The sequence below is a fragment of the Canis lupus genome, chromosome 4 (genome assembly GCF_003254725.2).
Source record: "Canis lupus dingo isolate Sandy chromosome 4, ASM325472v2, whole genome shotgun sequence".
Classification (NCBI taxonomy): Eukaryota; Metazoa; Chordata; class Mammalia; order Carnivora; family Canidae; genus Canis; species Canis lupus.
In genome coordinates this window covers 35,869,413-35,895,604 of record NC_064246.1, presented here as the reverse complement: position 1 = coordinate 35,895,604, position 26,192 = coordinate 35,869,413, and the positions used below count along the sequence as shown (strand labels likewise).

General features: G+C 42.6%; 1 protein-coding gene across 12 annotated transcripts in view; it reads left to right on the top strand.

The window, feature by feature from the left end:
• The window catches only part of MCC (MCC regulator of WNT signaling pathway), a 305,067-nt gene that overhangs the window by 90,415 nt on the left and 188,460 nt on the right, over positions 1-26,192 (top strand). Inside the window, exon 1 of one of the 12 annotated variants that reach the window (XM_049108832.1) lies at positions 915-978. The exons of 10 other annotated variants lie outside the window; for them this stretch is intronic. The gene's annotated coding sequence lies outside the window, so the exon portion shown is untranslated. Of the gene's footprint in view, positions 1-914; positions 979-10,351; positions 10,546-26,192 lie in introns of those variants that run through there. One more of the 12 variants, XM_025435391.3, reaches the window with a different exon arrangement.

The window sequence follows — 26,192 nt, the reverse complement described above, 5'->3', positions numbered from 1 at the left end:
CATTTAGAATCTTCTAGCATCTTACAGACATTGTCTTAGAGAAAGTGTATAGTAACTAAAGAATTGTAGATACTTTTTTTTTTCGTGTTCAGATTCTGATTTCAGTGAGAATCCATTGTAGTTTGCAGTTTCTACTTTTCAGGCATGTCACCCATAACTACTCCTGTTTTTCATGATTTTGAAAATTTGGTTTTTACAATACGTTTGTTTCTAATACAACCTCTTCATTCATGTGGAATGATTCAGGAGGATAGGTGAGGGATAGAAGTTTCATTCCTTCATCCCAGTGTAAGCGCAGACTCCTACTAATCCTGCCACATATGCAGACACTTCTTTGCCTAAGTAGGCATGAAACAGCCACCATGTCTGTCCTCTGAACTTACAGATGCCCTGACAATACCTTATGTGAAAAGTTACTATGGAGCAAATGTGACTTTTCTGGGGGCAGAATCCTGTGAACCTAGTTGGGATCCAATGGTGAGAAGCCTCCAAGCCAGTGGCCATATGCAGGATTGTTCTAGAACTGAGAGGTGGGCACACAGGGCAAGGCTGGGCTTATCAGATTCCCTGGTCTTGTTTGTCCTCGGGTGGAGTGGCTTCCCACACTTCCAGCGCATCCACACAGCTCACACACCACTAATCTTACCAATGAGAAATCTTCCCTGACCTCTGCTGAAATAGCCGTCAATGTTGACAGAGAGGTGAAAAGCTGAAAGTAGCTGCCTCTGCAGTGATACCTTTTGATGAGCAACTTGGAATGCTAGCCTCACATTTCTGGAGTATGGGAGTGTGTGTGCCTTGTTAGTGTGGGTCCTGGCCCTTAGTGGCTAGATTGAAACTTTACTCCTTTGGTCGGTGCTAAACTGCTTTAAATTATTGTTCTTACAGCTCTTCCCTCGCTGGAAATTAATTTCATCATTCAGGGAGCTGTCCTAGTACCAGTCCACCTTGGTTTCTCCTCATTCCTGGTTCACTCAGGTCAGGTGTTTTCTTTTTGCTTGAATAGTTTTCGTGTTCATGTACCCCTAGACATACAGTTCACTTTCACTTCAGCAAATTCCACCTTCAGATTCCTCACCTCATTTGTCTTCCTAATTCCTGATGCCTTCCTGAATCCCAGCCACATGAAGTTTGGAGACATAAATTCATCAGATACACTGGCGGGCTCATATCAGTTTAGGTTTTATATGTATGTTGAGTGGGGTGTGTGTTAGTCTTATATTCCTTGCATTCCAGACTAAAATAGAAGTTTTATGATTAGGGCCTCCTATGCATTTTCTAAACTACTCCCATTTGGATTTAGTAGAGCACCAAACTCTAATAGGTGCTAGATGAATATTTAAGAGAGAGATTTGGGGAGGAGGAAGAGATGATACAGGCAAATTATGGGAAGGTATATTTAGATGCTCTCTAATGCCTGGCCAATGTTATTTGTCTGTGGGAAAAAATGTCTATTTTATTGTTGAGGGCTTAACACTTCACTCATTCTAGCTACAGCTTTGTCACCACATTCCCTGTCCTAATTTATCCCTCTTTTAATCCCAAAGTATGTGTTACAAGAGCCTACTGAATGTAATAGGTTGTGGTGGTGGCTGTAATAAAAAGAAAAAAAACCAAGTACTTGACCATATGTCCTTTAAGTCAGGTGGAGACTGTATCTTACAAATCTTTTTTTTTTAAGTTTTTAATTTTAATTCCAGTATAGTTAACATATAGTGTTATTTTAGCTTCAGGTGTATAAAATAGTGATTCAACAATTCTGTACATTACTCAGTGTTCATCATGTTACATGTACTCTTAATCCTCATCACCTATTTCAACCATTTCCCACCACCCACCTCCCCTCTGGTAACCACAAATTTGTTCTCTATAGTTAAGAGTCTGTTTCTTGCTTTGTCTCTTTCTCTTTTTTTCTTTTGCTCATTTGTTTTGTTTCTTAAATTCCTCATATGGGTGAAATCATATGGTATTTGTCTTATTTTGACATATTTCACTTAGCATTATACTCTCTAGATCTATCCATGCTGTTGCAAATGGCAAGATTTCATTCTTTCTTTCTTTTTTTTTTTTTACAATAGAATATTTTTTTTAGAGATTTTATTTATTTATGAGAGATACAGAGAGGGAGAGAGAGAAGGAAAGGCAGAGACATAGGCAGAAGGAGAAGCAGGCTCCCTACAGGGAGCCTGACATGGGACTCGATCCTGGCTCTCCAGGATCAGGCCCTGGGCTGAAGGCGGCGCTAAACCACTGAGTCATCTGGTCTGCCCTCATTCTTTTTTTTATGGCGAATACTCCATCATATATAAATACATATGTACACACACACACACACACACACACACATCTTCGTTATCCATTTATCTATCAATGGACACATGGGCTGATTACGTAATTTGGCTATTGTATATAATGCTGCTATAAACTCAGGGGTGCATATATCCTTTTGATTTAGTGTTTTTGTATTATTTGGGTAAATACCCAGTAATGCAATTACTGGATTGTATGGTAATTCTATTTTTAATTTTTTGAGGAACCTCCATACTCTTTTTCCACAGTGGCCGCACCATTGTACAAATTCTCACCAACAGCATACAAGGATTTCTTTTTCTCAACATCCTTGCTGACACCGGTGGTTTCTGTTTTTGGTTTTAGCCACACTGACTGGTGTAAGGTGATATCTCATTGTGGGTTTGATTTGTTTTTCCCTGACGATGAGTGGTGTTGAGCATCTTTTCATGTGTCTATTTGCCATCTATATATATTCTTTGGAGAAATGTCTGATCATGTCTTCTGCCTATTTTTTAATTGGATTATTTGTTTTCTGGGTGTTGAATCTTATAAGTTCTTTATCTATTTTAGATATTAGCCCTTTATCGGATATGTCATTTGCAAATATCTTCTCCCATTCAGTTGGTTATTGTCTTTTAGTCTTGCTGATTGTTTCCTTTGCTGTGCAGAAGCTTTTAATTTTGATGTAGCCCCAGTAGTTTATTTTTGCTTTTATTTCCCTTGCCTCAGGAAACATATCTAAAAAAAATATTGCTATAACCAATGTCAGAGAAAGTACTGCTTGTACTCTCTTCTAGGATTATTATTATTTCAGGTGTCACATTTAAGTCCTTAATCCATTTTGAGTTTATTTTTGTGTATGGTGTAAGAAAGTGGTTGGCTTCATCCTTCTGCATATAGCTGACCAGTTTTCCCAACACCGTTTATTGAAGAAACTGTCTTTTCCCATTGGTTATTCTTCTCTGCTTTGTCGAAGATTAATTGACCATATAATTGAGGGTTTTTTTTCTGGGTTTTCTGTTGCATTGATCTTTGTGTCTGTTTTTATGCCAGAACCGTACTGTTTTGATCACTACAGCTTTGTAATATAACTTAAAAACTGGAATTGTTATGCCTCCAGTTTTATTTTTCTTTTTCAAGATTCCTTTTGGCGGGGATCCCTGGGTGGCTCAGTGGTTTAGCGCTGCCTTCAGCCCAGGTTGTGGTCCTGGAGTCCCGGGATCGAGTCCCACGTCAGGCTCCTTGCATGGAGCCTGCTTCTCCCTCTGCCTGTGTCTCTGCCTCTCTCCTTCTGTGTGTCTCTCATGAATAAATAAGTAAAATCTTAAAAAAAAAAAAGATTGCTTTTGGCTATTTGGGGTCTTTTATGGTTCCATGTAAACTTTAGGATTGTTTGTTCTAGTTCTGTGATAAATGCTGTTGATCTTTTTTTTTTTTTTAAAGATTTATTTATTTATTTATTTATTTATTTATTTATTTATTTATGATAGACACACAGAGAGAGACAGAGAGACAGAGACACAGAGACCAGGGATCCCCAGGGATCCTCAATGCTGTTGATCTTATATCTTACAAATCTTATCACTGCTGATAGAGATGGCTTTAAGTATGGACACATATTTATAGCAAAAATGAAACAGCCTCTAGACACATTCATTTACAAATTTAACAAAAGCATCCACTACTCCCCACTTCTACTTTGTGTGTGTATGTGTGTGTGCCAGCTAGACTTAGTTTTTGTGTGCTCCCCCACCCCCGAAAGAATAGATAAGATGAATATGGAACCTAACCAAAATATGATATCCCAGGAAGTAGATGATTCTATATAGGAATAGCCGTGGAAAGAGCGTGTTAGTAGGATCAGCTGACACCAGTAGTTATAGTCTAATGTTTGAAAGCAGCTCCTTTTCTGTTCTGAGTGCAGTGGTAGCTTTGAATGAGAAAAACATATCTTGCTTTTTGCTTTACAATTTAATATAAAACTGTTTTCCCAGAAGAAATTTCTGTACTGAGCCTTTATATTAAAATTATTGAAGCCATAAAGGTAGGCATGTACCCAAAGCCTAAAGGAAATCAGGATAGGTCTAAAATAACTATAGACATTCTGTCATCTTTCTATTTCCTTTGTAATCTTTATGGGCTCTGTTTGGGGAAACCCAGTGGAATTGCCTTACCCACAGTCTGATGTTTTCTTGTGTTGCTTAGGCAGAGCATGGCTGATTGGGAGCCATTGATATATGGCGATCAGGAACAATAACATTTTGGGAATGAAAATAATTTTTGAAGCCTTACTTCCTCTACTTCTAAAGCATTTTTAATAGGTTTGTTCTTTATGACTTGAGGTAAACATGTCAGGTATTCCCTAAAATCTGAATGAATTCTGTATCCATGACTTAATGAATGTCTTAGACATCAATCTTGAGATGTAAGAGCCTGTCAGGAAAACCCAGACCCTTGATACAGAAAATAATCTTGTTCTGTTGGATATACAGCTTCTGTAAAAACCCTGGTTATAAGAGGTGACGTTAGCGAAGGTATCTTAAGAGGCAGTCTGTATCAATCCACTTCTTAAAGTTTTTTAGGATCTGTCCCTGGATAAAATTAGATCACTATAGGATATGGATGTAGTACACTGCATCCCTTAACCCCTCACAGAATGATTTCAGAATCTGACCTTGATTTTAAGCCTCTGAATTTTATAGTGAGTTATATTAAATAGGAGCATTAAGAAACACATGTCTGTATTTTCGTGACCATGTTGTTAGTGACATTGTGTTTGGGTAATATAGTTGGGATCTCTGTAATTCTTCAAGCAAGAGATGTATCTTTAAAGAGCTGAATATTTTAAGAAATAGATGTTCTTACTTTTTAATGTGGTGCTCTTATTAGCTAAAATTTCTGTGACTTCCCCTTTGTTTCAGTTTCTAATAAACTTTAAAAGGAAGGTGTTCTCTTCTTCACAGCAGTTGTATTTGTCTGTTATGGTTAAGAAACTTGTGGGTCTTTTTTTCTCCATTCTTTTTCACCTCACATTTCAGATGAGAATGAAAATCTTATCCTATTTCAAAGAATCAAGTTGAAGAAAGTTGCAAAGGTCATTATCCAAAGGACCTGGTCCCTCATTTTTTTTTTTTTTGTACAGGGCAGCAGCCTGAGACAGATGCGAACCATCTGGGAGGCAGATATAAATAGCTTCTGGGTGTTGCTGAAAGGTGATAGTTTTCCTTCTGCATAAGATTAAGGAACTTTGTGAAAAGGAGTTAATCTTGGCCATTGGGATAAAGGACTGATAGATGCCAACTTCCTTACTCATAAAGTTGGCATTGCAAAAGATTGATGTGAATTATCCAACTTAAGAGTTATCATACTTTGTGACTTTGTTTTGTCTTTAGTAGCACAACCTTTTTAAAAAATTCATAGGCTAGCCCTTTTTGGCAACATCTTCGTTTCATCCACATTAGCTCCTTTGGATACCAGGAGCAGGTGAATTGAAAGGTTTAAATGGAGACGAAGTTATAATCATATAATCATAGTACAAAGTGGAAAGTGTGGGATTATTATCTACATTACCTTTGGTAAGCAAATATTGCCTATGAGTAAGCATTTGGCCAGGTAAATTTTCTCCTTCAAATGGAAGGTGAAGTTCAAACATGATTGAAGTCTCAAACATCTTAGGTTCCACCTCTGCTATGAGAGGCCCCCAGGCCCCACTAGCTCCCGCTTGACACCTTTTCATTGCACTTAGGGCCCCTGGTGAGCCATTGGCGGGGGGTCCTCCAGACCTAAACCCACCAGAGCATCAGCTGGATCAAAGCGACTCTGAAAATTGAGGCAAATGCTAGGATCCTCATTCAGCTGGCCATTCGAATGTGAAGCTCTGCAGGGGTGGGGGGGTGGGGGGAGAAGCATTTTTTGTATAGCTAACAAAAATCATTGTGTTGAGGTTCTTTTTATAAGTGTATTATCTCTTAAGCTGTTACCACTGGCTTGGATTAGAATAGACCACAGCTATGCCTCATTTTCACCCAGTAGGTATAATTCTGAACAGTTGTGAGCATAACTCTTATATATGAACTCATATTTTAAGTATTCTAGGGAAATCCTTTATTCGAGGGAGCCCTGCTGAGAATCATTTTGTAAAGCACTGTGCTCACAGTAAGCACTGGATAACTACATGGATGGACAGATGAAAAGAAGGATCCTTGTGTATGAACAACCCTTTGATCAGAGCCATTGTCTATGATTCAGTTTCTCTAGAAACTCTGTCTCCCAAACGGAGTATGGATGTCGCTGGGCCCTGCTCCAGTAATGACCTCTGTATGACTATCATCATACTGTGTTAATGTTGATTAAAACAGAGTATACTTTCTGAATGCTTACCCTGAACCAGGCCCTATACTAAACTCTTTCATCTATTAGCTACTTTGATCCTCCAGGCAGTCCATGAGATGAGGAAACCAGAGTTTAAAGATGCTTGGCCATGGCTTGCCACATTCACGTACCTGGTAAATGGTGGAGTCTGCTTTCAAATGTGAGTCTGACCCCAAAGCTTCCAAAGCTTCCCTGAAGACATGTCTTTGTTACCCATGTGTGTGTCCACTAGTTGCTAGCCCTCTGCAAATCTGAGCTCTGTTCCACGCACCTTTGTCCCACTGTGCCTGGTATATAATAGGCTCTTAATGTGGATGAATGGAGAAGGAAGGACCAAGATTGTCGTTGGAGGACTTGGGTCCAACTCTGGTTCTGGCACCAGATAAATCATTTAACCTCCAGAGCACCATGTAAATTAGGGAACTAATCCCTGCCCTCCCTGTATCATAGAGCTGTTGTGAAGGTCAGATGAGAAAGAGCTTATGGAAACCAGAAGGAGCTATTTAGGAAGGATTCATAAACTAATTACATAATTTACCTATTTTAAAAATTCAAAACAGTTCAAGGCTAGGGTTCCTCAGAGCACCTGAAATATTTAAATATTTGGAAAATGATTAAGGAAAGTATAGGGGGACTAAGATTTTAATCAAGCAGGAGGAGAAAGTGCTTTAAGATAATTCAAAGTCTCATGGTGTATATACACATATTGGCAAATGAACAAACAATATGAATCCCATTAGGTGACAAAAAGCATCCCAGGTTAGTGACAAAAAGCATCCCAGGACACTGAGTGGGGAGTCTGGGGACCAGGGTGCTCAGTGGAGCTTGGATGCTACCTTTCCCAAGGAACTGCCTTCATTTTGTGGCCAGGCCTCAGTTTCCCTATCTGTAAAATGAGATATTTGGATCAAATGACTCCAGGCTACAGTGATCTGTCATTCTAAACTTGGGTGTCTGGGGCAATCCTGGAGGACTGAGTTAGTTGTTCAGTTGTGTGGTTGTTCATGCTAGATGCTAGCACAGTGTTTGCCACCAGCTTCTGGCCTTTCTCCAGGCTGGCAAAAGGGCTGGATAGACCTTCACAGGCTGAGACAACAGAGAGGACCATCCCTGTGGTATCCTTTAGGTATCCCATAGAATGGTGCTGGATTCCACAGCTAGTCTGTGTATCGCATCAAGTTAGGTTCCTCATTAACACCTTTAGCTCTATGTCAGTGGTCTTATTTGGGAGAATGTTCTATTCCCCTTGATACCCCTAATCCAGCAATTTGAAACCGTTCAATTTCCCTTATTTAAAGCAAGTACAGTTTTTTTCTTAAGGTACAATATAAAAATGTTCTTTAAGACTTTTCTTTCAACCTTAGAACTATTTATACTCCTTAAAAACTTCAAGCTTTCAAGACTGATAAGAATGTGCCCTGTGATAGCATCTTGGGTTTTGTCATATTTATTTTCAAGCACATTGTTTAAACCTTTGTGTTGACACTGGCAGGTACACAGAGCAGGAATGACAATCCACATTTTACAAATGGCCTAAAAGGGGAAGGAAAGCACAGGGCACAAGGGACATGGCGAGCTGGGGCTCAGGCTTTGTCTCCTTTATCCTGTTTAGTCCACCTTCTGAATGATGCAAGGCCACATTCATGGACCTGACAATGCAGGCTCCAGGTCATGCTCTTGTGACAGCTGAGAATATGAAGCCTCAGATCTCAGACTCCTTGCATACAGGCCTGGGGCTGGTGGCTATTCTGCAATCCCCTTCTTCTGATTCTTAGGGCTGGTCTTCTCACTACCTCATTGATTTTCATTCAGCACTTCCCGTAAAAGCTTCAGACAGCACCTTCATCTCACCAGCATAGAACACATCAGGTTTTAGGGACTCATTGAGGAAAATGCTAGTAAAGCAAGAATCAGGAGAAGGGAAAAGAAGAAAACAACGAGCACTTGGACGGCCTGTCTCCTTATCCAAGAGTGGTAAGCAACCCTTGTGGTGGAAACCCCTTCTACTTTGTTTATAAAACCCTAAACCAGCCCCAGTCTCTCTGCTTCAGCTTTGTCATGCATTTAGGGAAAACTGGACATTTCCAGTTTTCATGCTAAGGACTTGTATATTTTTTTCTATTGCGAATTTGCATTTATCAGTTGCTTATATGTAAGACTTCAAAATGGATTCAATTTAGTTTCCCAAATTAACCCACCTTGAATTCGAGATCTAATATCCAACTAAATGCAAAAGACATTATGATCAGAAAGTAGTTGAAATTAGCTTCCCTTCTGGTAATAATTGTCAGACAGCAAGCAAGCACCTTTGGGATGATTCTCCCACTTAATTTCTCGATGGCTGTGCTCTCTGCTCCCATTCTCCTGTCAAGGAGGGCTGTCTCTGCAGAGACAGCCCACAGTTGCTCTCTCCCCCGCCTGGCATTTCTCCTCTGTGGGCTTCGCTGCGAACCCTCAGAACTGCCCAACTAGTTGGAACAGAGACTTGAATAAACTTCAAGTATTTCAGTGGTAAAAGTAAATCTTTATTTGGTGCATATTTTTTATTTCAGTGTATTTCTGAGGAAAAGAGGTTGGATTTTGGTTAGCTATCATCACAGTTTTAAAACTAAAAACCTTTGTGTTCAAAATCAGTAAGTAGAGCTTCTCTGAGGAAGAGAGCTCTGTGTGCACTGGGCTTCATCTGCTGAGCCGGCTTCATAACTTAACATTGAGTGCTGGAAAAATCCTTCGTGACTACTTTATATATGGCCTAGCATTCCTATTCTTACACGTAATGCTGATTAAACTGTTCTTACAAAATCTCAGGACTGCCTCTCCAGGCACGTATGCTAGTGGTTCTCTGGGAATACCCAGTGATCTCTCTGATGGTTCATAGGCTCTGAGCTTATCCCCCTTATTTATCTTATCTGCTTAGAAAGGTTGTGGAAGAGAGATCAGTGTTCTCTGCCAGCCATCATATTTTAAAAACAGGATAAAAATTGCTGCAAAAGATGAGGAAGTAGAGAGGATAGGTCTGTAGTGTATTTGGTTCCCTGGCACTTTCTCTCAGGTTTAGTTTCATTTACCTCTGTTAAGGAGCAGTTTCAACTAGATGGACTAGGAACCAATCTTCGTAATTATTTTAGCCCTCTTAACTATACCATAGTTAGTCTAGATTATCTGAGAATAAAATGCCATGTTGCTTTGCCTTGGACCTACTGGCCAAGAAATCTAATAGCAAAACCCATACATCTGGTATTTTTTGAGCTCATCTTACCCTGGCATTTCATATGCAGCCTTTATTTGTAAGCTTTTGATTTGGTGGTAGTGGTGATGTGTATAGCAATGATACGCTACCATCAAAAACCTAAGAACGATTTTTATCACTGCATCTGTGTAAAATCCAGCCGACTTTTCTCATCCTGGTGTGTGAATTTTCTCATCACCTGGTTGTGTGGTTGAATATTGGTTGCTGAGTTGCTTTGTTAAAGCCACAGACTTTGGAAGTGAAATCATCACACCAAGTGATCCCGGTTTCTGTCAATTCTTCTGTAAATAGCATGTGCCTGGGGAGTATTGTCTGGCCCCCAGGGAAGGTCAGCAAAGTGGTTGTGAGACAGGGTAATCTGGTCTGGGTCATGCTGAAAGCTCTTATTGATATGGAGTTAGTCTCGGTGGATAGAACGCACTGTCACATGGTCATCTCTGTGATTGAGAGGAGTGAGATGGGAGGCCAGTGGGGGGAAGGGGATGCTGCTGAGTCACTGAGTTCATTAAAAGGCTACTGCATGGCCAGGCAGCAAGACCAATGCCTGGACTGTGCTGCCACCACACCCACACTTCTGGGTTGGTTAAGACTCCACTCCATGCCAGGCAAGGAGGACAAGAGCACTTGACAAGGTAGGAACCCAAGAAGCTGATCTCTCTCACTGGGCCCATATATCTCTCACACAGCCCAGAGCCCCTGGACATATTCATGGGGGTGGAAGAGTGAGACCCCAGCTGGATTGCGGGACCTCAGCCTCTGGTTTTTCCTGAGGGCAGGCTTCTCTGTGCAGATGCAAACGAGGCTAGCCACTAAAAGATTTCCTGCCTTGGTGGCTCAAAAGTTCTGAAAGGGAAAAGAGGAACTTGTGTATGTGTTACAAGTAGCAAGCAGTCGAAAATACTATTTCTCCAGATTGGGCATAATTTAAAGTCACATTTAAACTTGGCAGTGAGCACTTGTTGTTTGAGTGGGGGAAAAACATGGTTGAGAATGTTAAATCATTGTTCCGTCATGCGTGCCATACAGTTAGTCTGGAGCTTCTTCTATACTACTAGAAAAAGTACAAAAATGACCAACTTTTGTCTGCATCAGGGGAAGTGGAGTCTGTTTAGAGGGGGGGCAGTGAGGACAAGTCATGATCTAATAAATGTGTCTCACCTCTCTTAGAAAAAGAGGATAGTTTTCTGATCTTTGCCTTAAATTTTGTTTGCAGCCTTATTCCAGTATGTATGAGTGTGTGCCTTATGCTAGATGGACGTGGTGGGTGTGTTTCTGTGACCCTACCACGTACACTGTAGGTGTATCTGAACGACTGCTAATAAATGAACGTGTCTAGAAAAGGAACTATAAAGATGAGTCTGGAGACCAATTGTATGTGTATGTTGTCAATAAACACTGAAAATTGGTGGTGGCTGGAGAACGCCTTTCAAAGTAAACTCTGAATGATGGAACTCCTCACTGTCCGTTATGAATCCTGGAGAATTGATTTTGGCAAATCTTGATTAAAAAATGGCTGCTTGGACTAGGGGAGTCTTTTTTGTAAGAAGTCATTTCCCCCTGAAGGTCTCTGTGCATTCAGGTAGAAAATAGAAGTTGCTTTATTTTTTTCAATTTCTTTCTTCTTCATCCCTTCCCTTCTTTCCCTTTTGCAAAGTTGAACATTGAGTTCTTTTCATCTCAAGTTGTTAAGAGGTGTCTAAGGCAAGGAAGGCAGACAGCAGATGTTTGGTGGCTTTGGTGAATGGGGAATTAGTAACAGAGTCTAGATAGAGGTTGTGCAGGGTCGGGGAAGAAAGAACGCTTGTTTTGGTGTAAGAAGAGTTTGCTGTTTAATTGGTTGTGTTGGCAGCCAGTAAGGATTGGGAAGGCAAGAGAGCAAAGATGAAGAGAACAGGGTGTGTGGGGGGGAGTCATTCCTTGCTCCTGTCATCTCTTTCCTCTTTCCTGGCTTGAGTATAGCCTGTCTGGCGTGTTGCTTGGATGACCCATCAGGAAACCACTTCATTCCTGGCTCCCCTGGTCTCAGTTAGCTTGAGTCTAAAAACTTACTTGATTTAATCTGTCCCTCCAGCAGAATAAGACTTTCCCTTTTTAGAGAGAAAGGAATGTGTGTCTTGGGCATTATGGACCTCTATTAAACTAACCTTCCTGCATAATTAAATTACTTACTTTGAAGTGAAGGAACACCTAAATATTAAGGGTTGAAGTGGGATCCAGAACATGGTTTAAATATTTCTTTCAAATTCTAATAGAAGTTTTAAAAAGGAGAATGTCGAAAGTATCAACTGGGGAGAAAAACAAAACGTAATTAGTTCTTGAGTTTTGTAAGTCACCAGCAAGGTGACCAAATGAGGCTTCATTTAACTTGGGGCCCTTGGTTTATGGAAGGTGAAATTCTAGATTGCAGTGGGCCATTCATTTCTAAGTCTAGATCTGAACATCTGTGATGGCAGATTAATTTTAGAGGGATAGATGTAATGGCTCAAAATAAGAGTTTAAAGATTTATTTATTTATTTGAGAGAGAGTGTGTGTACACAGACATGTGAGTGGGGGGAGAGGGAGAGAGAGAATCCCAAGCAGACTCCCCACTGAATATGGAGCCTAACATGGGGCTTGATCTCACAACCCTGAGATCGTGACCTGATCTGAAGCCAAGAACTGGAGGCTTAACCGATTGAGCCATGCAAAATAAGAATGTAAGTTTGATCTCAAACTGCCATACTCCAAATAATCTGCAGATTATCCATTACAGAAAATGAACTGCTTATGTACTGCATGGTTAAGTTCGTTTGTGCTGAAGAAATGCACACTGAAAGATTTGGCCTGACAAACGTCCACTCCCTCTCTTGGCTTTATGGAGGACAGCACTGGTTCCCCACCTGCTAAGGGGTCTTCAGATCTCATCCCTGGACATGGCCAGATAGCTGTGGGGTAATATCTAGCTTCAAATGCCTTCATTGTTCTGTCTTCCGAATTCCTCTTTGTTTTTGTGAATTGACCCTCTTGCTTATGAGGTTGACTAGATTTCTTTTTTCTTTTTCTTTTTTTTTTTTAAAGGATTTTATTCTTTTGAGACCGAGAGAGCATACTTGAGAGAGAGAGAGAGAGAGAGAGAGAGAGAACACAAGTGGGGGACGACCAGAGAGAGAGGGAGAAGCAGACCCCCCACTGAGCAGGGAGCCCGAAATAGGGCTTAATGCCAGGGCCCTGAGCACATAACGTGAACCGAAGGAAAATGCTTAACCAAGTGGCCACCTAGGTGCCCCCCCTTTTTCATTTCTTAAGTTTTATCTAACATTACTATTATATTTGAAAAAAGTAAGCTTTCTATATCATCTCAGTTTGCTCTGTAGACCCAAGGTCTAGACTGAGCGGAGCTGAGAAGCTAAGGATGGGAGAACATTTCTCTCTCAGTTGAACCACTGGGTATTGGTGTTGGAAAGAACCCTGTTAGCCCTTCCTTTGTAGTCTTCTCTGTTCTAGTGGGGAAGGGATCTGTGGAGACACATACGGTGATGCATTCTTAGAGAACAGGTATTTCACTGTGAAGTTGTCATCTTGACGCGAGGCTGCTCTCCTGCACTTTCCCTGGATGGCTTTCTTCAAACGAGATACCCCTTCCCATTGCTCTGAATTGCTTCCACCAAGGCTGTGCTTGTAGGAGATCAGCTTTCCTTCCTGAGTTCAAGTTCATGGTAGTGATCGCCCACAGTCTATGCATTTGTGGTGATATTCTAGCTCCCTTTTATTCTTTCCTATTGGGTTTAAAACCCTTCTGTTTATTTTATTTTATTTTTTAAAAAATATTTTATTTATTTATTCATGAGAGACACAGGGAGAGAGAGAAAGAGAGAGGCAGAGACACAGGCAGAGGGAGAAGCAGGCTCCATGCAGGGAGCTGATGTGGGACTCGATTCCAGGACTCCAGGATCACGCCCTGGGCTGAAGGCAGGCGCCAAACCGGTGAGCCACCCAAGGATCCCCCCTTCTGTTTATTTATTCCACTTCCACTCTAGCTAGGTTCTAAGTTTTACCTAAGTGTCTTTCTCTACTTCCCAAATTTCACATTACAACTGTTCACCTTAAAACAAAACAAAACAAAACAAAACAAAACAAACTGTTCACCATGTCAGTTTGTCATTGCAAAATTTTTTTTCACCCAAGTTCGGGAGCTGCCCTTTCTCCCCTGTTAGGGGGTCCTCATTCCTAGTGCCTTATATACTGCCTCAAAAATAAAAATTGTGGGCAGCCCAGGTAGTTCAGTGGTAGGTCAGCCCAGGTAGTTCAGTGCCCCCTTCGGTCCAGGGCCTGATCCTGGAGACCAGGGATTGAGTCCCGCGTCGGGCTTCCTGCATGGAGCCTGCTTCTCCCTCTGCCAGTGTCTCTGCCTCTCTTTCTCTCTGTGTCTCTCATGAATAAATAAAAATCTTAAAAAATTTTTTAAAAATCGTGTTTTGCATTGTCACAAATGTTGTTGCAATCCGTGTCCACCTTATCCTTAAAAATCCATGACCTTCACCTGGAGGAAGGCAGGAAAAGACTCCTTCGGGCTTCAGGACTGCCCTCAGAATGTCCAGGAAGTTTTAATGGTTGTTCCTGTATAAAAAAGCAGATGAGGAGAGGAGAGAAGAGGGTAGGGTCAGTGTTGGCAAGCTCTTGCATCCTTCTCTGTGCTATGGGTCATTTTCTTCAGGAAGTCTGCATCTTTGGGGAGTCATAATCTCATCTGCAGGGATCTCCAGCTCCCCACTCCTCGAATTCCCCTGGATCTGCCCTGAGACCTCTTATGGCTTTGGATGCAGTCCCTGCTCTGTAGGGCTGTGGCCTCACTTCCTTCACTCTTAGCCTGCTTGTGACTCATGTTAGATAACGAATCCCTTCAAGAACCTGAAAGCTGCAAACCTTCCTCCCAGAGGAAAATACACATGTTCAATTTATGTCCAGTTTCAGGGGATTCAGCATATCCCACTCAAGGTGTGTGCACTCTGGGTGAAGGATCCAGTGCATGAGCCATACACATTGTTGCTTCGAAACTTGGCAATTTCTTTTTACTGCAGTCTGTATTATAGATTGTTCTGCATGCTATGTGGTTTCATTTATAATGTACTTTTGGCCTTGGTGCATGCAGTTGGGTTAATCACAGTTCATATCACCCTCATTACTGGTCCACACAGGGCCTTCCTCTGTCACTTTTATTTTTGTATAACAACCAACCCTGTGAACCTACCCCCAACTCAGAAGCAAGAGCTTGGCCATATTAACCTCACCTGAGCAGTCCCACCTACCCTAGCTGGCATCGCCTCTCTGCCTAATCTTAAACCAATTATTGCCTGGCTTTTTTCAGAAGTAATTTTGTCACATTTCTACATCTATTTTTTCTTTTTTTAAAGATTTTATTCATTTATTTATGAGAGACATAGAGAGGCAGAGACATAGGCAGAGGGAGAAGCATGCTCCCTGCAAGGAGCTTAATGCGGGACTCAATCCCAGGACCCCGGGATCACGACCTGAGCTGAAGGTAGATGCTCAACCACTGAGCCACCCAGGCACCCCATATCTCTACATTTCTAAAGGGCCAGCTGGATACAGTTTCAGTTCCTAACTCCTCTCAAGAAAACTGTAAGGTCTCTGAGGTTTTTAAATCTAATATGTTAAATATATTTTAATATTTAAAGGAATTAACATATTTTAATATAAAATATTTTAGTCTTTAGTTTCAAATATCTGAATGCCCACTAAGTGTTAGGTACTGAATGGCAGGGGAAGGTGGAAGTAAAATGACAGCCCTGATGTGTGTCACTCAGCTCGGGAAGAAGATGCTAGAACCCTTTAGACTCAAATAATTACACCAACAGAGACATAAATCAAACCACCTCCTGTGGGTAATGCCATTTCTGTACATGGTAGGAGACCTGTTTTTAGTCAGATGTATACATATTATGAGCAAGAAAACCTGCAGTGCCCCCACTTCCCTTGGATTTGAATCCCTATCGGCTCTCAGCGTGGCCAGCAAGCCCCTCCTTCCATCCTCACACCTGTGCTGTACCTCCAGCTCACATGGCATTTGGTGGCATGCTTTCATCTTCTCCTCACATGACTTTCCTTCCCCTCTCTTTCCACTTAGGTTTATAGAAGATGACATAGTGTGGTACAAAAAGCACAGGCCTTGGTGTCAGTGAACTTGGATTCAAGTCCCAACTCCCTGACTCTGGACCTTGAGCAGATGACTTAATGCCTTCCCCTCTCCTTCTTGAGGGCAAAGTGATGATAGTAGTAACTCCCTCATAAGGTGTGCTATGAGGAGTGAATGAAATCAGTGCCCTGAAGACAAAGAAAACACTTAGTACGTAAGACACAATAAGTTTTCAATAGTTGAGGCTATTTCTAATTGTTTGGGGCTGCCATGGTGCAAGAGATAGCAGAAGGTAAAAATGATGAGACAGGTGGGCTTTGTCAGGTGCAGTGTGAGACATTAAACTTCTGCATGCTAGAAGAGGCCTAATAAGAGCTGTTTTTGATAAGAAAGAAGCCAGTCACAGTGACCTCCAGCCCAGGACACCCTTCTTCAAAAAGTCTAAAGTCCTGTTTCCACAGTATCAACATGGGTTACCATTTCCTGTTCCTGTTACTACATGGATGTGTTATGTGTACAGAACTAGGGCTCAAGCTTTCTGAAGGTAGAGACTGTGTCTTTTATTGTCAGTGTTCCACACAGGATGGCACCCTTCATAAATAGTTGCAAAGAAAATCAGTGGAGGTTCTAGACTACTGGCCCCAACCAAGACTGGAACCCATAGACATGCTTCTGTTTGCCCACAGATATTTTTTTAAGTTAGCATTGGTAAGTAGCCCTCTCATATCAAAATACTTAACTTAAAAATCCAGATTTTTGGATTTTCTTACAGAATTGTCTAGCAACACAACATCCACATTCCCATCTGGCTGTGAATGCTGATGTTGAGAAGCACATACCCAGTGGTAAGCAGGGCCTGCCTTCTCCAGTCTGTCAGGGACCTCACTGTTCCTTAATGTTCACCTGGCCTGCCTCCCTTATCTCTCACCTGTCTGACCTCCTGGGCACTGGAGTTTGTTATCCCATCTCCAGTGTATAGCAGGGAGGAAGGTTAGATATCCATTTAGTACTTCTTCTAAGACCTGACACTGGGTCCTGGGGCAGGGCAAGGAAGATGGGCATGAAGAACAGGATGAGTATCCACAGGAGGACAGGTGGTTCATGTGCAGGTGTGACTGCAGTGGGAGATGGCATGTGCCCAGTGAGTGGGAAAGGACAGAGTTGGACAGAGGGGTGTCTGCTTCTGGGGGTCTCAGGAATGAGACTTAGCTCTTTAAGGATGACACTTTGCTGTTTCAGGGGAGAAAATGGCCTTCTCTCTGGAGGGAGTGACATATGCAGGAAAAGACAGCTGTGTCTTGACCAGTTTGACCTACACATGGAGGAGCAGAGGGAGCTGGAAAGGGAGGAGGGATCAGACGAGTGACCTTGAAGGCCAGACAGTGGCATTTGGAAATAGGCACTAGGGAACCACTGTAGATTTTTGAGAATATTGTGATCAAAGGAGCTTGAGAAATGAACATTCTTTTCAGTTGTCAGCAAACAAATGTGACATGTGTCACTTCATGTGCTTGGGTTTTACAAAATGAGCCCTCTGTATGCTGGTTAATTTTGCGCAAGTGCTATTTCTGTAGTTGGTGCTGCTGCCATCAGGTGACCAGTGGTACCTGCAAACATGAGGTAGGAGCGACAGGTAGGTCGCTGGTCTTCAGGTGTGGGTAACGGGGGAAAAACAGGAATAGCCCACAAAACATGCTTTCAGGGAAAGATAAATATTACCTAAGCTTTGGTTATTATTCTTAGAAAAGAATGATTAGAGGAGGAATTCTTAGGTGTATAAGTATTGATGGAAGCAAATCCCAATTAGTCTATAGACCTCAGTGTACAAATTGGCCCCACAAACAGGTAGAAATGCACATGTATGTGTGACTAAAGAGCATAAACTCTGGGAAAGTGGATCCCAAGCTATTAAGTGGTTTCCTATGAACAACAGAATTTGCTTTTACTTTATGTATCTCTGTATAGTTTGAATTGGTAACAATGAGTAAAATACACACAGATACAGGATTTGACAACAGACATGTTTCCTTTATGGAAAGAATTTAGACAAACTAGGGAAAATACTTCCAACAAATATGTTACTATCCTCAGATATGGTAGAAACATCTGGTATGCTGAAGAATCCCTAGAATTTGTGAATGTTACCTTACAGGGTAAAAGGGACTTGGCCTATGTGTTTAAGAATCTTGAGATAGGGTCACCTGGATGGTTCAGTGGTTGAGCATCTGCCTTTGGCTCAGGGTGTGATACTGGGTCCTGGGATCGAGTCCTACATCAGGCTCCCTGCGAGGAGCCTGCTTCTGCCTCTGCCTCTGCCTGCGTCTCTGCCTCTCTCTGTCTCTCATGAATAAATAAATAAAATCTTGAGATGGAAGTGTTATCCTGGATCACCTGATGGCCCTAATATGAAAAGGGCCTTTATAAGAGGGAGGCCGGAAGATGGAAGTGGAAAGAGAGAGATGTGATGAGGAAAGCAGAGGGCCAGAGTCCAAACAATCTGAAGAGTGAGGCTGGTGGCTTTGAAGATGGAAGAAGGGCCCCAAGCCAAGGAATGCCAGCAGCCAGCAGAAAGCAGGAGAGGAAGGGAGGGACTCTACCCTAGCCACTCTGGTTGGATCTCAGTCCTGCAGATACCTGGATTTTGGCCCAGTAAAACCATTTCAGATTCTTGACCCCCAGAACTATAACATAGTAAATGTGTGGTTAGAGCAGCGATGGGAAACTAAGAGTCTGAGTGAATGAGAAACTCCCCTGCTGTCACTCAGCAAGTGCTTCTGTGTCCAGTCCATGTCATGTGTCATCTCTCCTGAGCCCTCACAAACTTGTGGGGAAGGTGGTATAATTCTTATTTGCAAGCAAGTGAAGTATAAGGTTTAAATTGTATGTCACACAGTTAGTGTCAGAGCTAGGATCCTCTCTAGTCCACATGACCCCACAGCCCATGCATATGTGTCTTTAAACTGTACCTCTTCGGAATTACATGCAAAGGACATGCTAAATTGTAAGCAGTGGTTGGGGTACAAGTGATATTTTCTGCTTCTAGGGTTTTTTTTTTTTTTTTAAGTTACAAATTTTCTAAAGAGAATATATAATCTTCCAGAGGTGGGTGAAATACTGGTCCTTTGCCTCTTAACAGTTTATCATCAGTGACAACAAAGCCTCCCAGAGAATGTTTTTCTTCTGGATTAGAAACCCTCTCTGAAGTGGGGTTCAAAGTGTGCTTTGATCTAATAGTGTCGCCTTATCAAAACATTGCCAGGTTTTGTCCTGGGTGAGTCTCAGCTGTGGGATTGTGTTCAGGGCCAGGTGAATGGGTGCCATGGTGATGGTGGGGTGCAGATGGCAGGGCACGTGGCCCAGGGCCTAAGCTAATGGGGAATGTGCACCACCAGGGACTTGGCACCAGCAGGCTGCTCGGCTTAGTTGCTCTTCTGTAATCAGTTGTGTCACTTTACTGTCACATGCAACTAAAACTCAAAAAGAAAAAAGTCACCCCATCCTTAGCTCTGTGACTTTGCTTCCTTTCTGTTTTTCCTCATGTACACAGAGGTGCAGCTCAAGCAAAAGTGCTGCTGATGATAGGGAGGTAATCTCTGCCTGCATCACTGTGAGATCAGAGTCCCCATGGTTGTTATCTCCACATCCCATGGGTCCCCTTCTCCCCCTGTCTGCCAGCCTTCCTTTTTCCAGCTGAGGTGACAGCCTCTCTCTGGGGACACACGGCCCAGCAGTAAGGCCTTCTGGGTGCTCTCCAGATGCTGTGACGTCATGCTCTGGGACCAGCCTGTTTCCCCACAGTGCAATCTAGAACAGGGTCTCACCAGGATCAGTGCTTCTGCAGGGGTCAGGGCCAGAAAGAGAGGGGTTAAAAAAAGGCAGAAGGAGAGGTTAGTGGCAGGAGCAGAGCCGACTGGGTATGTGCTGCAAGGTTCGGAAGCTGACTGGGAGGTGAGTGGGTGGAGAATGCGGTGAGCACCTCAAGGAATTCTCGAAACCCGAGAGGTCAGGAGAACTAAGGTTAGGAAAACGTGTGACCATCTGTTGTGGAAGCTGATAGGGGCATGCCAGCCTTCTTAACCCTCTCTTCTCTGACATTTCTCATGTCTGGGTGGGAAGAAATCAGGAGCGTGGACAGGTAAACAGCCTCTAGCTCCTGCTCAGACATCCGGAATCTGTATGCAGTGTGATGGGTGTTTCTAAAAGACAGTGATTGTGGTTTGTGCATTTGATGCTTTGTTTTATTTATTTATATATTTTTTAAAGATTTATTTCTTTTTGGGGGTGGGGAGAGTGAGCAAGAGCAGAAACACGAAGTGGGGGGAGGAGGAGAGGAAGAGGGAGAAAGAATCCTTCAAGCAGACTCTCTGCTGACCCCAGATATCTATATGGGGCTCAATCTCATGCCTCTGAGGTCACAACCCTGAGATCTTGACTTGAGCCTGACCCAAGAGCCAGCCATTCAACTAACGAGCCACCCAGGTGCCCCGATTTCTATTGTTTTAAAACTGATCTTAAAAAAAAAAACAAAAAACAAAAAACCCTCTGATCTGCCTGCTGTCCTGGTCCTGCCTGCTGTGTGCAGTCATGCCCCCCTCAGACTCCCCGCCCTGCTCTGGCCTTCCCTCCGTAGCCCTCTCTTACTTCAGGGTACTTCTCTTTGGCCCTATGCGCAGTTGTGGATGTGGTGAGGGGAATTGTTTTCATGGGCATTTCCGTTTCTATTCTGAAACTTGAGGAGTGTTTATTCTTCTTTGCCTCTCAGGATGAGGCAGGCCCCCAGGAAAAGGAAAGGCTCTGAGGGTGCTTTCTCACACGGCCCTCTGCCTGTGCTGTGGGGTCCCTTGGCACAGCCTTTCCATGTTTCCAGATGCTGTAGTTCTCAACCCCTGAGGGCTTTCTGCCTTATTGTGCAGCCCCTGGTGAATATCACTGTACCCGCTCCTGCTTTTACCCTAGCACCCCCTAGGCGTTGTGGTGGTTTTGTCTGTCTGTCTAGTTTCATCCACAGAAGGGAGAGCTCATCCTGAGTAGCTCTGTACTCTTCGGCTGTGATGCATGGACAAGTTTCCTCCCTGCAGTGGGGTTTTTCTTGGTTTGGATTCAGAATCATGTCTTTACTGTGTTCCAAGGGCCTCCTTGTCCTGCGGAGTGCCTCCCTTGAAGTTTTTTTTTTCTTTGTTTCTTTTTTCTCCCTTTCTTTCCTTCTTCCCTTCCCTTTCCTTTTTCCCTTCCCTTCCCTTTAGGCTCTCAGGGGAAGGCAAGAGAAGGGGAGTGACGGGTGCAGCAGAGGGAGAGGGACAGAGAATCCTGAGCAGACTTCACACTGAGCACAGAGCCTGACTTGGGGCCTGATTGCTGGACCCCCAAGATTATGACCCAAGTGGAAACCAAGAGTCGGATGCTCAACTGATTGCACCACGAAGTTTTTCTGACCTTAGAGAATTCCGATAGCCTTCCTTTTCCACCAGATTTTGCCCTTGCCAGGAAGGCCAAACAGCAGGATCTGGGAAGACACAGTTAGCTCTCACTTGTTGGTTCTCAGTCTCCTTCCCTGTAGCCCATTTAGCTGCATATGGAAATGGAGACCAACTGCTTACCAGAGCCTTTGGGACTTGAAGCAGCCTTGCAAATGCAAGCAGTAGATGACTAGCCCTCTCATATCTTGTCACCTGACCTGAAGCTGTGGAGTTAGGTCACTTGACTACAGTTTGGTGGGCAGGAAGTAGGGGACATCCTAGGGACTTTCACACATGATTGGATGCTCATGGAAGACAACAAGTGGAAGAGTGCTGGGCTGCATGGTGGCAAGGCTGGGTATGACTGGCTGTGTAGGCCAGGGTCTCCGTAGGGTAATGCTGCTGTCTTGGTAACCAAGCAAAGGAGGAACCCCAGGGGCTCCTCCTGCAGGAATATTCTACAGCTGTTGTGGTAATTATAAGGCTGCTTCTTTATGTGTGTGACTGTCCAATTAAGATTGTGGCTAATGAACGGAAAATGGCTAGCCTTGTAAAATCAAATTTGGTAGTCCTGTCCGTGTCCTTGAACACAAAGTACTTCTCTTAAAGCTTAGCTAGGGTTGTACCAGACTCTGATCACTGCTTTAGCAGTTGGAGACTCTGGTTTGCTCAGGGGGTTTGCACTCACTTTGATTTACTCTCTTGTGCAGCATGAAATAGAAGGATGTGTATACACTGTGGCATAGTGATAGTTGGGAGTCTTGGAGTTACCCCAGTCCTGGCTCTGCTTTAGCAAGTCAGTAATCCTGGAGGGTCTGTTCAGTTAACTCCTAGACTCCATTTTACCACCTGTAAAATAGGCTTGCATCTAAAGGGCAGGCTTTTACTTTGAGACTTTTTTGATGATGATGAGATGATGATAGTTAAGCACTTGCTATGTGCTAGGCGTATTAGGTGCTTTAAGTACACTAGTACACTATTTAACCATAATAGTGCCTCCGAGGAAGATTCTGTTTTTGTTTTGTTTTGTTTTGTTTTTAAGATTTTATTTATTTATTCATGAGAGACACAGAGAGGTAGAGACACAGGCAGAGGGAGAAGCAGGCTCCATGCAGGACTCGACCCCAGGACTCCAGAATCACACCGCGGGCTGAAGGCAGGCACCAAACTGCTGAGCCACCCAGGGATCCCCAGATGCTGTTTTTTTACCCACCATTTTACATGCAAGGTAACCAAAGTTTAGTGAGGCCAAAGAACTTTACTAATGCATGAACAGATTGCAGAGACAAAATTCAAAAGCATGATTCTGACTCAAAGGCTCAAATTTTCTAATCACATTGAGATGTGAATAGAAGTAAATGTTAAAGGAAGGTTTCCACACCCATCCATTTATCAAAAATTAAACTTCAATCATATGATTTGTCGTGGGATGAGAAGCAATAGCCACTCTCAATGCAGTGCTCACAGGAGTATAAGTTGCTACTACCATTTATAAAGCATTTGGGCAACTTTCCAGAAAACTGAAGGTAGTCTAACAGTTCTACTTATAGATGTATCTGGGAGATGCTCCTTCAAGCACAAGGAGACAAGTAGAGGGCTTTCCATCACCATGCTATGTATAATAGGAAACAAATTAAGGGCAGCTGAAACTTCTAGCAGTAAGTAAATTGATGAAACATGGAATTATATGATGGGATACCCTACAGCAGTGAAAACAAACACCTTCTTAAGCTAGCCAAGGAAAAGGAAGCAGTTAGAATGAATACTTTATTAATTTGTTATATCAGTGTAGATTATTTTACTATGGCAAGTGGGAGCATCATGTTAAAGGCTGTGGATAAGAGAACACTATGCATAAAATTTAAAGGAAGATAAACAATTTTAGACACTTATGGAAAGTTATGTTACATGAAAACCTGGTAGGGCAGGTTCACACCAGCTTTGATGGGGTAGCTGTCTTTGAGGAAGAGAATGGGATCAAGGATGGCCAAAGAGGGGCCTTCTTCAAGTGTTAGCTGTAACTTATTTCATTTCAAAAAATCTGGAAGCAAATACAGCCAAAGATTGACATTTATTAAATTGAAGTAGTCAGTACATAGTATCATGCTCTACTGTTCTGTACATCCTAAATATTCCTTGCAAAGATTGTCATATGTTCTTGCTTTGAACTTTCCTTAGTAGCCACATATCTCCATCGTTTGAGGGTAATTGGATTTTTTTTTTTTAAATAAAGGGCAATTGTCATTGAAAATGAGTGAGGTAGATAATAAACCAGGAGAATGCTGTCTTTTAATGGAGGATTTGGTGTGGCTGTCAGGGAGAGAGAGTAAATATCTGAGTGACAGCAGCGTTGGAAAAGCAGAGGCCTGTCCTCGCGAGCCGACTTCTCCGGACAGAGTGCATCCATATAAATGTGTGAGTTGGTCCTGCTTGTTAATAGGTCACCCTTGTTACTGACCTGCCTCACAGCCAGATTGTTGTGTTTTCTGATAGACCCTCATGGTCTGTCTCTGTTCCTGCCACCTGGTCCTTCAGGCCATTTTTCTCAGTTTCAGTGTAAAATTACATTAGAACTTCAAAGTTTTTCTCTCCTGTCTTGTGAAATCAGGGCATGGCCTATGGTGAATCCCTCTATCAGAGCATAACTGAGCCTCACACTGCATGGGACAGTTGACCCTTGGTCACAGTATAGGATGCCAGACTCATCCAGAAAGGATGTCAAGTTTAAGGGCTGTGGCTGTCAGTAGGGCTCTCTGGTTTTGGAAGCCTTTGGAAGCAGTGGGCAAGTCTGAGGTGTTAGGGATTCTGTTCAGGTGTATCTTCTAGATGTGTTCCAGTGCTCTGCTCAGTGATTGCTTTTTACGGGACTTGGCAGACAGCCTGCCTCTTCCAAGGTGAAACTGTCTCTGGGCTTTGCAGTCAGAAAGTCTGTTGTGCAAAGTTTCACCTTGTCCTGTGGAGGGGAAAAGCATTTCTCTTCTCACATTTACTTTTCCTTGTGTAGCATCATCTTCTCATCCACATTGTCTAATGCTGGCTTTTAATATTCTTTGCTCTGTTTTAATAGTTCATTGAACTTGGAATTTACTTAAGTAAAAGGCATGGCTTTGGGGTCGGGCATTTTGATTCTTGGCTCTGCCATTGACTGACTAGCTTTGTGACCTTGGGTGCATTATGCAGCCTCTGAGACTCCGTTAAGTCACACTTAGAAGAACAGCAATAGCACCTTCCCTGAAGGGCCATTGTGGTGATTAAATGACCCAATGTGTGTAGAGTACCTTTGCACATGACATTCAGGTTAAATGTTGATTGCCCTCTTGCTACGATACCCCTCCAAAAAATGTATGACCCCAATCTGGATTCCCCTCTCTTCCTCTGTGCTGTTGAGTTGTTGGTGATACAGTTTTACTTGATGATCAGGTTAATCTAAGGCCTTCAGCCTCTTGATCAGATTTACTTACTAAATAATATAAATTTTGCAACCATTCACATGCAGTCTCTGGGACAGTCTTCTTGAGACTAAATTGAGACTGCCAAGTATGCAATGCCGGAACACATGAGTCTGTGTTTCTTAGCTGTTAGATGAAGGTGCCAGAATAATTTGAAACTTTTTTTTTTTTTTTACCTCTTTTTGGTAAACAAAGATGAATTTAGTTTGTCAGCTGGCTTTTATCTTTTCATGAAGCTTGACCACATCCAATCATGGCTATGATGACTTTATAATGGAAAATGGGGCATCCAGAAACAACCACAGGCTTAAATGTAATATGGACAAGCTGGCTCTGCTATCAGCTATATCTGTTATTTCAATTCCCATCTGAGGTTTCTACCTCCTTAACTCTAAATAATGCATGACCCCTTTTACATCCTCTTTTCAAGACCCTGGGAGAGAGAGAAAGGCTTCTTTATGGTTTGGTTTACTTGTTCCTACTTTTCCACGTCTAGAATGATAATGGGATCATGCTCCAGCAGGCCTGCGCACTAAATTTGTTCATGCTCCTGTTGTTATATCTTTGTCCCTCAATTTGTTCTGAGTACATGATAGAACTGGAAGGAGCCTGGCTTATAATGTGGATTCTATCTAACGTGCTGTGGCTCACATTTGTGAGAACTTACCTCTTTGAGAAAAGTTGAGTTTTTCTTTGTCATGAGTGCACACATTCACTTTTGGTTCTGTTAGTGTGTTTTATTGCAACATTCTCTACTAAAGGATACTTGAAGGTTGTTTGGGAGCTCGCTAAGTGTTTGTTACCATACAGCCTGCACAGCCAGTGTAGACTCTAAATGATGTAGTAGTGAAATGGTGTTTAAGGATGTGTCATTCGTCAACTACGAATACCTATTTCAGGAATTCTGTAACACAGGAGGGACATGTGGACATAATGGGTCAATGGTTAATCTAGAATTTAGGATTAGATACTCTTGGTGTCTTGCTGGATCCCCAGAGAATTCCAGCTCTGGGGGAAGCTGGCACTGTTTCTAGGGGACATGGGGTGCTTCTTGGGCTAGTGCTCTCTCTCTCTGTGCATGTGGGATACCTACATAAAGCACGGTGTCCTGCTGTGGTATTAAGAAGTGGGACTACCCTGAAAATATCTCCAGAATGCTTTGTCTTAGCTCTGAAATATCTTGGGATCCTCTGATTCTTCCAATATCCTAGTCTGTTGAGGGTGCTCTTAGGCCATTTTC